We start from the raw sequence: 15,365 nt of genomic DNA, 5'->3' as shown, positions 1-15,365 counted from the left end.
TAGGGTCATCCAGCTGTGAAATTTTCTGTGGAAATTCTCACCTGACAGACTATTAGCAAAATTTTCATACAGTCAGTCTGCTTTAACACAGCTCTATCAACATGAGTATAATGGAATTATTAGGAAGCCTTCCTAAAGCTCAAGCACACAAGGTCACGGGTTTGGTTCTCGGAAAGCAAGAACTAATGAAATGTGAACATTGTATGCTGGCGCTTTGATTAAAAGCATCTGACAAATGCATGAATGTAAAGAAGTCATAGGTGTCATGCTTATTCAACCTCCCCTCAAATTAAGCCATAAGTATTTTGAATGCACAATACATTATTAACAAAATTGTTACCTTTTGGTTAATTTTGCCATTTTGAAGCCACAATATGTGGCCCATGTGATTTGTGTAGAACCAAGAAGTGTTTGTATATGGATGGCTGAGGGAGTATGCCCCCCCCCCCAACCCCCTATTAAACACAAACAGTGTTATCAAAAATCGATTGTATGTTTTTTCTACATGTTAAAATGCAGGACAATCACTGGCAGTCAAGTTCAGGTGCAGTTTTGATTGTTTCATTATAAAAATCTACTATATTATAAAATAATTCAACCTGTCCTGGTTCCCATGTATACTATAACACCACTATCATGAAAAGAAACTAAGTGCATGACACCCCTGACCAGAATCACTACAATACACTTCCAGATTGCAGTAAATGAGTCAGTGATGGATCAGTTTAAATTTGTGGATGGATCAGTCACATGATGAGACAACAGGAAGGTCAAACACGCACTCAAAATTAGGGCCAAAGGTTTCATGAAAGGGGGCTGGGTGAATTAAGTAGGGAAAATCCTCAAGGCTTCCGATTTCATTTCCCATGCATTTACAAAAAGAGGTTCTCCATTCACATTGGTAGATCTCACACTACAAGGAGGACGTAGACACTTGAGAAAGTCCCTTGGGATGTTTATAACTTGACCTCACAGAGATTAGCGGTTGCCCCATGACTTCTCTTCTAACTTCCAAACAACAACATCAGGAGTTTGAGATATTGTAAAGAATTTAACAAAACATCTACTGCCATCTTCCTGTGAAACTGCATCAATGTTATTGCTATTTAAATTTGTAAAAAATATATGCTGTACGAACTACTCTATAGGAGTAGTTTGATGAAGATGACACTGCAAAAAAAAAAAAAAAAAAAGTCAATTTTGTGATGATGTCTGCAGTTAGAAGAGTTTTTCTGTCTAAAAAAAAAGGAAAAGAAAAGAAGATCAAAGGCTTTTCAAGCCTCTGGTGATCTTTGGCTCCTGAATTTGCTGGTGTTGGGTTTTCTTACATAATAAAAAATTCTTCCCACACTCTAAACAAGCAGTTCATTTATAAACACTGTACAATTACTGGCACCGACTATACCACTGAAACTGGGAGAGAGGCAGATTGGGTAAAGAGGGAGAGAGGTAGACCCAAAACGAGCAAAGTGCTAAAAGAACTGAGTGGTGTGAAGTCAGTACTGGAGGGTACACTTGAAAGAAAGTCTATTCTGATGAGACATAAAATGCCTAGTAAATCTTAGCCTGGTAGGAGAGAGCAACCACGGTTTTATGTTCACATACATTTTAGGACTCATTTTAGCTTTACGTCATAATTATTTGGTTAAGAATCTTATGTATTTTTTTATAATTGGCTTAAAGTCTGTTAACTACTAGCCTATAGGCTATAACTTCCTAGAGGGCTTTGAACATATATATTTTTTTATTTATTATTAAGATTTTATTAAGAAGTATTGTTCATAGATTATTTTTTATTTCCTTTCTAATCCCAAACTACAGTGATAACCATTGGATCTTGCATGTACCTGTCAGTTTGAATATGAACACTAAACACCAGGTTCATGGGGTTTCCTCTGTGGTGTTATTTTATTCATTTATTTATTTATTTGTATCTTTCGTGCAGACATGGATACAATTAACTGTTTTCAAAAAGTGTTCCACAGAAAGAATGACGTAGCGATAAGCATTTTCTTAGTTGTAGCCTACCACCAGGGGGCAGTACCGAACTTAATAATCTGTAAACGTTTGGAGCGCCACAGGTAAACCACACTATATGAGGAAATTGTGAGGAAAATGTTTTCTCTAGACATGTTTTTAGATTTAGAGAGAAACCAATAGTAATACAAACCCCAGTGTGAGGATCCAGTGGTAAGACAATAGTCTACATAGACATCCTTAACGTTTTCTTATTTTCCTGTCATATGTCAAATTTATAGTGCTCCATAACTTTCTATCTATCTATCTATCTATCTATCTATCTATCTATCTATCTATCTATCTATCTATCTATCTATCTATCTATCTATCTATCTATCTATCATTTGAAACATTTTATCTTGAAAAGTTCCCAGCTGTTTCTCTGAGAATATTGAAATTAGAAAATTAGGGTATAATGATGCATTTTTTAAAACCTTTTTATTTTATATAAATCAATCCACTATTTGTTGGCACTTTAAATTCTGAAAGTTATTAAATTTTTTCTTCAGACTTCATAGACTTGCATAACTCAGAGATCCTCTGAATAAGTCAAGCATCGTCTTTGTCATTAAGTTGGCTTGAAAAAGCCAACTTACTGATCTACTATCTAATCTTATTATTAAGTTGGCTTGAGAAAGCCAACTTACTGATCTACTATTTAAACTTATTAAGTTGGCTTGAGAAAGCCAACTTACTGATCTACTATTTAAACTTATTATTATTATTATTCTTCTGAGACTAAAATTATCAACTCTATCTCCTCCTAGAGCTTTAACTCTACAGACTCCAAACTCAGCCCAGCTCTTCAGACTGATCTCGCCGGGTGTGCTATATCTTTTCTAACTGATCAGACTAATGGTTTTCATAAAAAATGAAGATTAAAAATCATAAAAATCCCATAGACTTTCATTGACGGAATGTTCAGATGAGCCAAGCTCCAACTTTCAAAAATTAAAATCTAAACAAACTGAAGCCCATTAGACTCAATCAAGCTTCGCCTCTATGTACTATTTCTAATCCATTTGAAATCATTCAAACTCATCTATCTAATATTTCTAATCTATCTATCTATCTATCATCGAACTATTTCTATCTATCTATCTATCTATCTATCTATCTATCTATCTATCTATCTATCTATCTATCTATCTATCTATCTATCTATCTATCTATCTATCTATATATCTATCGATCTATCTATCTATCTATCTATCTATCTATCTATCTATCTATCTATCTATCTATCTATCTATCTAGCCTAGAAACATGCTAGCGACATGCTAGTAACTTGCTAATCATGCTAGTGACATGTTAGTCACTTGCTAATCATGCTAGAAACATGCTAGCGACATGCTAGTCACTCGCTAATCATGCTAGAAACATGCTAGCGACATCCTAGCAACTTGCTAATCATGCTAGTGACATGCTAGTCACTTGCTAATCATGCTAGAAACATGCTAGTCACTTGCTAATCATGCTAAAAACATGCTAGCGACATGCTAGTCACTCGCTAATCGTGCAAAAACATGCTAGCGACAAGCTAGTCACTCTCAAACAAAAAAACAAAACATGCTAGCGACATGCTAGTCAATCGCTAATCATGCCAAAAAACATGCTAGCGACATGCTAGTCAATCGCTAATTGTGCTAAAACATGCTAGCGACATGCTAGTCACTCGCTAATCATGCCAAAAACATGCTAGTGACATGCTAGTCACTCGCTAATCATGCTAGAAACATGCTAGCGACATGCTAATAACTTGCTAATCATGCTAGTGACATGCTAGTCACTTGCTAATCATGCAAGAAACATGCTAGTGACATGCTAGTCAATCGCTAATCATGCTAAAAACATGCTAGCGACATGCTAATAACTTGCTAATCATGCTAGTGACATGCTAGTCACTTGCTAATCATGCTAAAAACATGCTAGCGACATGCTAGTCACTTGATTATCATGCTAGAAACATGCTAGCGACATGCTAGTCACTTGCTAATCATGCTAGAAACATGCTAGCGACATGCTAGTCAATCGTTAATCATGCTAAACACATGCTAGTCACTTGCTAATCATGCTAAAAAAATGCTAGCGACATGCTAGTCACTTGCTAATCATGCTAGAAACATGATAGCGACATGCTAGTCACTCGCTAATCATGCTAGAAACATGCTAGTAACTTTGCTAATCATGCTAATGACATGCTAGTCACTTGCTTTATTAAACTTCTTAAACTTTTCAAACTTTTCAAACTTTCTAAACTTTCTAAACTTTTCAAACTTTCTAAACTTTTCAAACTTTCTGTTCAGGCTTTCTCAAGCCAACTTAAAGTTTGTCTTGACGAACTTTTTTATCTAGTTATTAAGTTGGCTTGAGAAAGCCAACTTACTGATCTACTATTTAAACTTATTATTATTATTATTATTATTCTTCTGAGACTAAAATTATCAACTCTATCTCCTCCTAGAGCTTTAACTCTACAGACTCCAAACTCAGCCCAGCTCTTCAGACTGATCTCGCCGGGTGTGCTATATCTTTTCTAACTGATCAGACTTATGGTTTTCATAAAAATGAAGATTAAAAATCATAAAAATCCCATAGACTTTCATTGACGGAATGTTCAGATGAGCCAAGCTCCAACTGTCAAAATTCAAATCTAAACAAACTGAAGCCCATTAGACTCAATCAAGCTTCGCCTCTATGTACTATTTCTAATCCATTTGAAATCATTCAAACTCATCTATATAATATTTCTAATCTATCTATCTTTCTATTTATCTATCTATCATCAAACTATTTCTATCTATCTATCTATCTATCTATCTATCTATCTATCTATCTATCTATCTATCTATCTATCTATCTATCTATCTATCTATCTATCTATCTATTTGAATATTTCTATCTATCTATCTATCTATCTATCTATCTATCTATCTATCTTTCTATCTGACTGTTATCTATCTATCTATCTATCTATCTATTTATCTATCTATCATCTGACTATTTCTATCTATCTATCTATCTATCATCTATCTCATCTCTGACTATCTATCTATCTATCTACCAACCAACCAACCAACCAACCAATCTATCTATCTTCAAATATCTCTCTATCTATCCTAGCAACATGCTAATAATGTTAGAAACATGCTAGGTCACATGCTAATCATGCTAGAAACATGCTAGTAACTTGCTAATCATGCTAGTGACATGCTAGTCACTTGCTAATCATGCTAAAAACATGCTAGCAACATGCTAGTCACTTGCTAATCATGCTAGAAACATGCTAGCGACATGCTAGTCACTCGCTAATCATGCTAAAAACATGCTAGTGACATGCTAGTCACTTGCTATTCATGCTAGAAACATGCTAGCGACATGCTAGTCACTTGCTAATCATGCTAGAAACATGCTAGCGACATGCTAGTAACTTGCTAATCATGCTAGTGACATGCTAGTCACTTGCTAATCATGCTAGAAACATGCTAGTGACATGCTAGTCAATCGCTAATCATGCTAGTGACATGCTAGTCACTTGCTAATCATGCTAGAAACATGCTAGCGACATGCTAGTCACTTGCTAATCATGCTAAAACTTGCTAGCGACATGCTAGTCACTCGCTAATCATGCTAAAAAACATGCTAGCGACATGCTAGTCACTCTCTAATAATGCTAAAAACATGCTAGTCACTTACTTGCTAATCATGCTAGAAAACATGCTAGCGTCATGCTAGTCACTCGCTAATCATGCTAGAAACATGCTAGTAACTTGCTAATCATGCTAGTGACATGCTAGTCACTTGCTAATCATGCTAGAAACATGCTAGTGACATGCTAGTCAATCGCTAATCATGCTAGGAACATGCTAGCGACATGCTAGCAACTTGCTAATCATGCTAGTGACATGCTAGTCACTTGCTAATCATGCTAGAAACATGCTAGTCACTCGCTAATCATGCTAAAAACATGCTAGCGACATGCTTGTCACTCGCTAATCATGCTAAAAACATGCTAGTCAATCGCTAATCATGCTAAAAACATGCTGCTACATGCTAGTCACTTGCTAATCATGCATGCTAGCGACATGCTAGTCACTCGCTAATCATGCTAAAAACATGCTAGCGACATGCTAGTCACTCGCTAATCATGCTAAAAACATGCCTAGCGACATGCTAGTAACTTGCTAATCATGCTAGTGACATGCTAGTCACTTGCTAATCATGCTAGAAACATGCTAGCGACATGCTAGTCACTCGCTAATCATGCTAAAAACATGCTAGTCACTTGCTAATCATGCTAGATACTCATGCTAGCGACATGCTAGTCACTCGCTAATCATGCTAAAAAAACATGCTAGTGACATGCTAGTCACTTGCTAATCATGCTAGGAACATGCTAGCGACATGCTAGCAAATTGCTAATCATGCTAGTGACATGCTAGAAAAATGCTAGTAACTTGCTAATCATGCTAGAAACATGCTAGTCACTCGCTAATAATGATAAAAACATGCTAGCGACATGCTTGTCACTCGCTAATCATGCTAAAAACATGCTAGTCAATCGCTAATCATGCTAAAAACATGCTAGCGACATGCTAGTCACTCGCTAATCATGCTAGCGATGGCTACATGCTATTCACTCGCTAATCATGCTAAAAACATGCTAGCGACATGCTAGTCACTCGCTAATCATGCTAGAAACATGTTAGCGACATGCTAGTAACTTGCTAATCATGCTAGTGACATGCTAGTCACATGCTAATCATGCTAGAAACATGCTAACGACATGCTAGTCACTCGCTAATCATGATAAAAACATGCTAGCGACATGCTAGTCACTTGCTAATCATGCTAGAAACATGCTAGCGACATGCTAGTCACTCACTAATCATGCTAAAAAACATGCTAGTGACATGCTAGTCAATTGCTAATCATGCTAGAAACATGCTAGCGACATGCTAGTAACTAGCTTATCATGCTAGAAAAATGCTAGTAACTTTGCTAATCATGCTAATGACATGCTAGTCACTTGCTTTATTAAACTTCTTAAACTTTTCAAACTTTTCAAACTTTCTAAAATATTCAAACTTTCTGTTCAGGCTTTCTCAAGCCAACTTAAAGTTTGTCTTGACGAACTTTTTTATCTAGTTATTATTATTCTTCTGAGACTAAAATTATCAACTCTATCTCCTCCTAGAGCTTTAACTCTACAGACTCCAAACTCAGCCCAGCTCTTCAGACTGATCTCGCCGGGTGTGCTATATCTTTTCTAACTGATCAGACTAATGGTTTTCATAAAAATGAAGATTAAAAATCATAAAAAATCCCATAGACTTTCATTGACGGAATGTTCAGATGAGCCAAGCTCCAACTGTCAAAATTCAAATCTAAACAAAACTGAAGCCCATTAGACTCAATCAAGCTTCGCCTCTATGTACTATTTCTAATCCATTTGAAATCATTCAAACTCATCTATCTAATATTTCTAATCTATCTATCTTTCTATTTATCTATCTATCATCGAACTATTTCTATCTATCTATCTATCTATCTATCTATCTATCTATCATCTGACTATTTATATCTATCTATCTATCTATCTATCTATCTATCTATCTATCTATCTATCTATCTGACTGTTTCTATCTATCTATCTATCTATCTATCTATCTATCTATCTATCTATCCTAGAAACATGCTAGCGACATGCTAGTAACTTGCTAATCATGCTAGTGACATGTTAGTCACTTGCTAATCATGCTAGAAACATGCTAGCGACATGCTAGTCACTCTAATCGCTAATCATGCTAAAACATGCTAGTCACTTGCTAATCATGCTAAAAAACATGCTAGCGACATGCTAGTCACTCGCTAATCATGCTAAAAACATGCTAGTCACATTGCTAATCATGCTAAAAACATGCTAGCGACATGCTAGTAACTTGCTAATCATGCTAGTGACATGCTAGTTACTTGCTAATCACGCTAATCATGCTAGTGACATGCTAGCGACATGCTAGTCACTTGCTAATCATGCTAGAAAAACATGCTAGCGACATGCTAGTCACTCGCTAATCATGCTAAAAACTTGCTAGCGTCATGCTAGTCACTCGCTAATCATGCTAAAAACATGCTAGCGACATGCTAGTCACTCGCTAATCATGCTAATAACAACTAGTGCTAGTCACTTACTAATCATGCTAAAAACATGCTAGCGACATGCTAGTCACTTGCTAATCATGCTAGAAACATACTAGCGACATGCTAGTCACTCGCTAATCATGCTAAAAACATGCTAGTGACATGCTAGTCACTCGCTAATCATGCTAGAAAACATGCTAGCGACATCCTAGCTTGCTAATCATGCTAAAACATGCTAGCGACATGCTAGTCACTTGCTAATCACACTACATGCTAAATGCTACATGCTAGTCTACATGCTAGTCACTTGCTAATCATGCTAAAAACCATGCTAGCGACATGCTAGTCACTCGCTAATCATGCAAAAAAACATGCTAGCGACATGCTAGTCAATCGCTAATCATGCCAAAAAACATGCTAGTGACATGCTAGTCACTCGCTAATCATGCTAAAACATGCTAGCGACATGCTAGTCACTCGCTAATCATGCTAAAAACATGCTAGCGACATGCTAGTCACTCGCTAATCATGCTAGAAACATGCTAGCGACATGCTAATAACTTGCTAATCATGCTAGTGACATGCTAGTCACTTGCTAATCATGCAAGAAACATGCTAGTGACATGCTAGTCACTCGCTAATCATGCTAAAAACATGCTAGCGACATGCTAATAACTTGCTAATCATGCTAGTGACATGCTAGTCACATGCTAATCACTTGCTAAGTAATGCTAAAAACTTGCTAGTGACATGCTAGTCACTTGTTAATCATGCTAGTCACTCGCTAATCATGCTAAAAACATGCTAGCGACATGCTAGTAACTCGCTAATCATGCTAAAAACATGCTAGCGACATGCTAGCAACTTGCTTATCATGCTAGAAACATGCTAGCGACATGCTAGTCACTTGCTAATCATGCTAGAAACATGCTAGCGACATGCTAGTCACTCGCTAATCATGCTAGAAACATGCTAGCGACATGCTAGTAACTTGCTAATTATGCTAGCAACATGTTAGTAATGCTAGCTTATCATGCTAGAAACATGCTAGTAACTTTGCTAATCATGCTAATGACATGCTAGTCACTTGCTTTATTAAACTTCTTAAACTTTTTCAAACTTTTCAAACTTTTCAAACTTTCTAAACTTTTCAAACTTTTCAAACTTTCTAAACTTTTCAAACTTTCTGTTCAGGCTTTCTCAAGCCAACTTAAAGTTTGTCTTGACGAACCTTTTTATCTAGTTATTATTATTATTCTTCTGAGCCAAATTTTAAACACTATCTCCTCCTAGAGCTTTCAAGCTAGAACCACCAAACTCGGGTCAGACCTTCAGACTGGTCTGACTCGGGTTGCTATATCTTTTCTAACTGATCCGGCTTATGGTTTTCGTAAACCAGACTACCAAAACCACCTTAAATCCCATAGACTTTCATTGAGGGGGTGCAAACTTTTACAAAATAAGACTTATAATGTATTTAAGTTGTCTACTACCATAGCAAACCTTAAAAACTCTCTACTGAGAATACAGCTAAAACCAGCCTAAGCTGATCAGTTGCTTTGGCTAGTCTCCCAAGCTGGTTTTTAAGTGGTTTTGGCCACTGTCACGCTGGTCTTAGCTGGGTTTTAGCTGGTTTTTACTGAATCCACTGGTTTAAGCTGGTTTTGGCCGGATTAGCATAGAAACATGCTAACAACATGCTAGTTACTCACTAATCAGACTAGAAACATACTTCTAACATGGTTTAAAGTGGTTTTGGCCACTGTCACACTGGCCTTACCTGGTCTTAGCTGGTTTTCTTTACTGAATCAACTGGTTTTAGCTGGTTTAGTATAGAAAAATTAAAACAACATGCTAGTTACTCACTAATCAGACTAGAAACATACTTCTAACATGGTTTAAAGTGGTTTTGGCCACTGTCACGCTGGCCTTAGGTGGTCTTAGCTGGTTTTAGCTGGTTTTCTTTACCTGAATCAACTGGTTTTAGCTGGATTAGAATAGAAAAATGTTAACAAAATGCTAGGTAACTTGCTTATCAGACTAGAAACATACTTCTAACATGGTTTTTTTAAAGTGGTTTTGGCCACTGTCACGCTGGCCTTAGCTGGTCTTAGCTGGTTTTAGCTGGTTTTCTTTACTGAATCAACTGGTTTTAGCTAGATTATCATAGAAACATGTTAACAACATGTTAGTAACTTGATAATCAGGTTAGAAACATGCTTTTAACATGCTTTTAACATGGTTTTAAAGTAGTTTTGGCCACTGTCACGCTGGTCTTAGCTGGTCTTAGCTGGTTTTAGCTGGTTTTCTTTACTGAATCAACTGGTTTTAGCTAGATTATCATAGAAACATGCTAGCGACATGCTAGTCACTTGCTAATCATGCTAGAAATCATGCTAGCGACATGCTAGTCAATCACTAATCATGCTAAAAAACATGCTAGTCATTTGCTAATCATGCTAAAAACATGCTAGCGACATGCTAATCACTTGCTAATCATGCTAGAAACATGCTAGCGGACATGCTAGTCACTCGCTAATCATGATAAAAAACATGCTAGTCACATGCTAGTCACTTGCTAATCATGCTAGAAACATGCTAGCGACATGCTAATCACTTGCTAATCATGCTAGAAACATGCTAGCGACATGCTAGTAACTGCTTGCTAATCATGCTAGTGACATGCTAGTCACTTGCTAATAATGCTAGAAACATGCTAGCAACATGCTAGTCAATCGCTAATCATGCTAAAAACTTGCTAGTGACATGCTAGTCACTCGCTAATCATGCTAGAAACATGCTAGCGACATGCTAGTAACTTGCTAATCATGCTAGTGACATGCTAGTCACTTGCTAATCATGCTAGAAACATGCTAGCGACATGCTAGTAACTTGCTAATCATGCTAAAAAACATGCTTGTCACTTGCTAATCATGCTAGAAACATGCTAGCGACATGCTAGTCACTCACTAATCATGCTAAAAACATGCTAGTGACATGCTAGTCACTTGCTAATCATGCTAGAAACATGCTAGCGACATGCTAGTCACTTGATAATCATGCTAGAAACATGCTAGCGACATGCTAGTCAATCGCTAATCATGCTAAAAACATGCTAGTCACTTGCTAATCATGCTAAAAACATGCTAGCGACATGCTAGTCACTTCCTAATCATGCTAGAAACATGCTAGCGACATGCTAGTCACTAGCTAATCATGCTAAAAACATGCTAGTGACATGCTAGTCACTTGTTAATCATGCTATAAACATGCTAGCGACATGCTAGTCACTAGCTAATCATGCTAATAATGTTAGAAACATGCTAGTCACATGCTAGTCACTTGTTAATCATGCTAGAAACATGCTAGCGACATGCTAGTCACTTGCTAATCATGCTAGAAAAAAATGCTAGCGACATGCTAGTAACATGCTTATCATGCTAGCGACATGCTAGTCACTCGCTAATCATGCTAAAAACATGCTACTGACATGCTAGTCACTCACTAATCATGCTAAAAACATGCTAGTGACATGCTAGTCACTTGCTAATCATGCTAGAAACATGCTAGCGACATGCTAGTCACTTGCTAATCATGCTAGAAAACATGCTAGCGACATGCTAGTCAATCGATAATCATGCTAAAAAACATGCTAGTCACTTGCTAATCATGCTACAAACATGCTAGTGACATGCTAGATACCTTGCTAATCATGTTAAGTACATGCTAGTCACTTGCTAATTATGCTAGCAAACATGCTAGCAACTTTGCTAATCATGCTAATGACATGTTAGTCACTTGCTTTTAATGCTAGCAATATGTTAATCACTTTCTTTTTTAAACTTCTGAACTTTTCAAAATTTTAAATCTTTTTAAAACTTTTTAAACTTTTCAAACTTTCTAAATTTTTCAAACTTTCTGGTCAGGATATTACAATCCAACTTAAAATTCAAACACAAACCTTACTACCTAACAAGTTTTGTAGTGTAACAAACAACTGTTTTTTTTTTCTTCTCAAATGGGCACTTGATGGACTGCAACAACCTTGACAAAATCAACTTCCTCTATGAACCAGACAGCAACAGAAAGATGCACTGTGACTGTTCATGGCAGTCAAACTCTCAATGCCTGATGGAGAGAGACAGGCTAGTAAATAGAAGTTAATCGGTCAGAGAGCGTGAAAACGTCCACAGCTCCATAGAGGCCTGCACATCCGAGGCCCCTGGAGATCACCCCTAGACCTGATGCCGTCTTACACAACGCCAGCTTTTCTGAGGGCACCAACTCAGCTACCAGCTGGTGTTCTTGTCATCTTGTGCAGGAGAATAGAAAAAGGAAAGCTAAAATATAATTTCAAGACTGAGTATAACAGGTAAGTGTTCGGTCATTTCTTTTTTTTTATCACAAACATTTGTTATCTCTTTGTGTTTTCTGTCTGTTTCTGTCTAGGCTGTTGGTACACCATGAGGAAGACTTGGAGGGGAGGAATAAGAGGTTGCTGAAGTCCTGAGCATTACTTATCTTCACCAAGAGATGGTGGAACTTTGCCCAATGTCTTCACAATTAAAGATGGCATCTCTTCTCCATTCTGACATGAAGAAATATGTACCCCCTGGATAGAGGGAGAAATCCACATATGAAAGTCACTCAAGGACAAAGTTTGTCAGGGTAGTTTGGAAATACAGCTTGAATGCTGGCAAGAAGAGAGGGTAACTGAAGTCTGCCAATTTGCTGGTGCCTCATGTGGCTTGGAACCAACTTCATCTGCAAAAGTGACATTCCATTTAAGCTGCTTGTCCTCCATAATTTAACTGGACACATTTTCAAGCCACTGGGATAGGTTTTTTTTTTTTTTTTGACATTACTCTGTCCTTTAAAACTGAATTATAAGAAGTGCTGATTCCAAAATCAGTGAATTAATTTTTTTGGTTGTTATACTTTTGTAAACATGTCAGCTTCTAGTTTTTGCAGTAGGTAATACAAATATAAATTACGGTATAATGGATACTGATGTGTTGCAGGCACTGAATGATTCCATTTATTCATGCTGACTCCTCTTTCACGTTCCCACTTATCAAAGGAGACCTCACTGTCACCGCCGATGCGTGGCTGAATGGAGAAATGACATGTTTCTCTGTTTGTTGAGTGACTGTATCACTTTGGAGAGCATATGCGTTTTGACAGCTTCCTGTCGACTAATTTTCAACCTGACATTACTCTGTAATATAAAATTGTAAGGGGTTGGTAAAGATAGTGTTAGCACTTTAGCCCTGTTCAATGATGTCCCGTCATGCTTGGTTGATGGCTACCTAAAGCTACCTCACTATGTGTTTTGACTAGACCTGATTTGAGTCAATTTCCCCATTTGTGGTGACTGTCGAGAGATTTTGGGCACTAAATCAGAGTTTATTGGGCTGTTGTTGTGATGGGGAAAATCAACTTTTTGTATAAGGCTGTTTTCACTACTCAGGATCTCTATATATCTTGAGATCTCGACCTCAGAGTTGCTTCACCTTCTGTTGCCAGGCATTATTTATCAAGTATGCAAATGGAAATTGTTGTATTTTAACGACATTCCTGAAAACTAGCTTTCCAAATCTTTGCCTGTTTATTGCCTCCTATTGGATCCTCTAGAAGCTTTTAACTGTTGATAATTCTTAATTTCAACTGTTATACAAAATAAAACAATATGAAATCAAATACAGATCTTATTTTAAAAAGCTATTTAGCAAATATTCACACTGCTCTTTTTCATAAGAGGCTGTTAAGCTCCAAAAATTATGAAAAAGGAAAAAAACACTGTAAAGAAGACCATACATTTGCTATATTTGCAGTCTTATGAAGCTGTACAAACCTTGCTTGAGAAAAAAAGGGGCCAAATGTAAATATGTGCATATTCAAATTTCAGGAGATTTTAGAGCTTATGGTTGGGAGCAAAACAAAACAAAACAAAACAAAAAAAAGTATAAATTTTGCTCTGCTCCTCACTCAAAGCTTTTCAGAACACAAATCATATTTATGATACTTTTATATTCTTTTTTGGTCATATTTAGGGGTTGCCAGCCCCCTGGTCTCCATTCACTTTCATTTTATGACATCTCTTTTTGTATTCCACAGATGAAAGAAAGTCTATTGGTTTAAAGAAGAAAGATTTTGGTTTGGAACAACATGAAGGTGAGTAAATGTTAACAACAGAATGCATTTTTGGTTGAAGTATCCCTTTAAGGATCTTGAACATATCCAGTGGTAACATATGGTCTTTCTCCAATGTTTATCCAAAGTCATGTTTAAATATAGAGTGATAAATAACAGAAGTGAATCATTCAGCTTTCCAGCATTCTAAAAGCTCAGTGGAGAAACAATGAACTCCGTTTCAACTCCTTGCACTTTTGACGTGTCAATATGAATAAAGTTCAATCTTCTGAAAGATGTAACCTGTGAAAGACGCTTGTGTGGAGTTTCTGTGGCTAAAATGAAGTGAGACAGAGCTCCACTAGTATGTTTCCATAAAAACAAATTTTCTACATCAAGCAATCAGTAAATCAGGCTTACATTATGCTGGACAAGATACAATGGAAAAACACAAATGGTAAGAAATAAGTAATGAAATCCTTCATTTTTCTTTTTCTTCATTGTAGTTGGACAAAGTACATGTCTTTAAGGAACCCCCTTTTGAGCTTAGCCTGTCTAGACTCATTGTCCATCTGCCCACCGCCTGGAGATGTGAAATATTGATTAGCTCATTCACCCACATGATCCAATGCTGGCTTCTCCTGTCAGGCTTATTTAAACTCTCACCCATGAAGGGGCTCCCTTGTGAAGGCCAGTTGAAACCAGCAATCAGCAAGGAACCTGAAGGTGAGAGACACTTTTCAAGGTCTGGATACAGGGGGAGGGGTGAAGATTTCACTATAAATATCTTCATAATTCCTGAGCAATGTCTTCATGAGATTAGTTTTGGATTTGAACTTAGAAATACATTTAAAGTTTCATTTAAAGTAAAAGACAGATCCTGTGTGTGATTAAAAGGGGGAAAAAAGAAACAGATGACCTACTTTTGCTAAACCTGGTGCCCCCATACACACTCCACTTTCCTTTCAGATGTCAGTTTGCCAAGATGGTGGCCTTTCAGGTACCAGATAAGTGAAAAGGTTACAACTGCAATAGCCAGCATGCTAAGCTGTGTTAAGCCTCTCGTTTGTCTG

At 37.0% G+C, this 15,365-nt stretch overlaps 1 long non-coding RNA gene across 1 annotated transcript; it reads left to right on the top strand.

Moving 5' to 3' along the window:
* Window positions 1–2,088: 2,088 nt before the first annotated feature.
* Window positions 2,089–13,786, top strand: LOC122139355. Its single transcript, XR_006156212.1, has 3 exons — window positions 2,089–2,190; window positions 12,236–12,532; window positions 12,610–13,786. It is a non-coding gene; the product is annotated as an uncharacterized LOC122139355 (long non-coding RNA).
* Window positions 13,787–15,365: the final 1,579 nt, after the last annotated feature.

Source organism: Cyprinus carpio, chromosome B13, assembly GCF_018340385.1.
Source record: "Cyprinus carpio isolate SPL01 chromosome B13, ASM1834038v1, whole genome shotgun sequence".
Taxonomy (NCBI): Eukaryota; Metazoa; Chordata; class Actinopteri; order Cypriniformes; family Cyprinidae; genus Cyprinus; species Cyprinus carpio.
Note: the sequence above shows the minus strand (reverse complement) of the source record. Positions and strands in the feature narration are given on the sequence as shown.